Consider the following 2,885-nt stretch of genomic DNA (forward strand, 5'->3'; position numbering starts at 1 on the left):
AGTGATGCTCAATCTAATCGCTGGAAGCCTTTTAAAGAGGATTCAGAAGAGACAGGCTCTCTTCCTGCTTTAACTGTCAAGCCTCTCCTGCGGAGTTCATCCAGACCCTCCATTGGAATCGATGGCTTCATAGCCTGCTCTGCGGATTTTGGACTCTGCATTCCCGCAGTCACGTGAGACACGTTTATAAATTTTATATCTGCCAGTGTTCTCTGTTCATTCTGTTTCTCTAGAGAACCCTAACTAATACATGGCCCCTTAATCAATTTCCAAACTTGAAACAGTTTACAGACACAGAGCCCCTTGAATGAAGGGGAGGCCAGGTCCCTGTGGGGGAGAACCCTGTTACACTGCCACAAATTTATACTGTTAATCTTCCTTCAAGCCTTCCCCAAGGAGACCGATGGCCTTTTACCAGGGTAACTGTGCACTGGAGAAAAAGAAATGATCAGATATTTCAGGGATTATTAGACACTGGTTCAGAAGTTAATTCCAGGGGACTCAAAACTTCACTCTTGTCCACCAATCAGAGTAGGGGCTTATGGAGGCCAGGTAATCAATGGGGTTTTAGCTCAGATCCATCTCACAGTGGGTCCAGTGGACCCCCGGACCCATCCTGTAGTTATTTCCCCAGTTCCAGAATGTATAATTGGCATAGACATACTGAGCAACTGGCAGAATCCCCACACTGGCTCTCTAACTCGTGCAATGAGGGCTATTGTGGTGAGAAAGGCCAAGTGGAAGCCACTAGAACTGCCCCTACCTAGTAAAATAGTAAATCAGAAACAATACCAGATTCCTAGAGGGATTGCAGAGATTACTGCCACTCTTAAGGACTTAAAGGATGCAGGGGTGGTGATTCCCACCACATCCCCGTTCAACTCGCCTATTTGGCCTGTGCAGAAAACAGATGGGTCTTGGAGAATGACAGTGGATTATCGTAAACTCAACCAGGTGGTAACTCCAATTGCAGCTGCTGTTCCAGATGTAGTATCATTGCTTGAGCAAATCAATACATCCCCTGGTACCTGGTATGCAGCTATTGATCTGGCAAATGCTTTTTTCTCAATAGCTATTAGTAAGGACCACCAGAAACAGTTTTCTTTCAGCTGGCAAGGTCAGCAATATACTTTCACTGTCCTACCTCAGGGGTATATCAACTCTTCAGCCCTATGTCACAAGGTCTCTTGTCCCAGAGACCTTGATCATTTCTCCCTTCCACAAGACATCACACTGGTCCATTATATTGATGATATCGTGTTGATTGGACCTAGTGAGCAAGAAGTAGCAACTACTCTAGATTTACTGGTAAGGCATTTGCAAGTCAGAGGATGGGAGATAAATCCAACAAAAATACAGGGGCCTTTCACCTCACTGAAATTTCTAGGTGTCCAATGGTGTAGGGCATGTCGAGATATCCCTTCTAAGGTGAAGGATAAGTTGCTGCATCTGGCCCATCCTACGACCAAAAAAGTGGCACAAGGCCTAGTTGGGCTTTTTGGATTTTGGCAACATGTTCCTCATTTGGGTGTGCTACTCTGGCCCATTTATTGAGTGACCAGAAAAGCTGCTAATTTTGAGCAGGGACCTGAACAAGAGGAGGCTCTGCAACAGGTCCAGGCTGCTGTGCAAGCTGCTCTGCCACTTGGGCCATATGATCCAGCAGATCCAATGGTGCTGGAAGTGTCAGTGGCAAATAGAGATGCTGTCTGGAGCCTTTGGCAGGTCCCTATAGGAGAATCACAACGCAGACCCTTAGGATTTTGGAGCAAAGCCTTACCATCTGCTGCAGATAGCTACTTTCCTTTTGAGAAACAGCTTTTGGCCTGCTAATGGGCCTTAGTAGAGACTGAACACTTAACCATGGGCCACCAAGTTACCATGAGACCTGAGTTGCCTATCATGAGCTGGGTGTTGTCTGACCCACCAAGTCATAAAGTTGGGCATGCACAGCAGCACTCTATTGTAAAATGGAAATGGTATATATGAGATAGAGCCAGAGCAGGTACTGAAGGCACAAGTAAGTTACATGAGGAAGTGGCCCAAATGCCCATGGTCTCCACTCCTGCCACATCACCTTCTCTTTCCCAGACCAGAGCTATGGCCTCTTGGGGAGTTCCTTACAGTGAATTGACTGAGGAAGAGAAAATTCGGGCCTGGTTTACAGATGGTTCAGCACGATATGCAGGTACCACCCAAAAGTGGATAGCTGCAGCATTACAACCCTTTTCTGGGGTGTCCTTGAAGGACAGTGGTGAGGGGAAATTCTCCCAGTGGGCAGAACTCTGAGCAGTGCATCTGGTTGTTCATTTTTCTTGGAAGGAGAACTGGCCAGAGGTGTGTTTGTATACTGACTCATGGGCTGTTGTAATGGTTTGGCTGTATGGTCAGGGACTTGGAAAGACCATAATTGGAAAATTGGTGACAAAGAGGTCTGGGGAAGAAGTATGTGGATAGACCTTTCTGAGTTGGCTAAAAACATGAACATATTTGTGTCCCATGTGAATGCACACCAGAGGGTGACTTCAGCAGAGGAAGATTTTAATAATCAAGTGGATAAGATGACCCGTTCTGTGGATACCAGTCAGCCTCTTTCCCCAGCAACTCCTGTCATTGCCCAATGGGCTCATGAACAAAGTGGTCATGGTGGTAGTGATTGAGGTTTTGCATGGGCTCAGCAACATGGACTTCCACTCACCAAGGCTGACCTGGCTACAGCCACTGCTGAGTGCCCAATCTGCCAGGAACAGAGACCCACATTCAGACCCCGATATGGCACCATTCCCCGAGTGACCAGCCAGCTATATGGTGGCAGGTTGATTACATTGGACCACTCCCTTCATGGAAGGGGCAGCTACTTGTTCTAACTGGAATAGACACATACC

Source organism: Tamandua tetradactyla, chromosome 17 (assembly GCF_023851605.1).
Source record: "Tamandua tetradactyla isolate mTamTet1 chromosome 17, mTamTet1.pri, whole genome shotgun sequence".
NCBI lineage: Eukaryota > Metazoa > Chordata > Mammalia > Pilosa > Myrmecophagidae > Tamandua > Tamandua tetradactyla.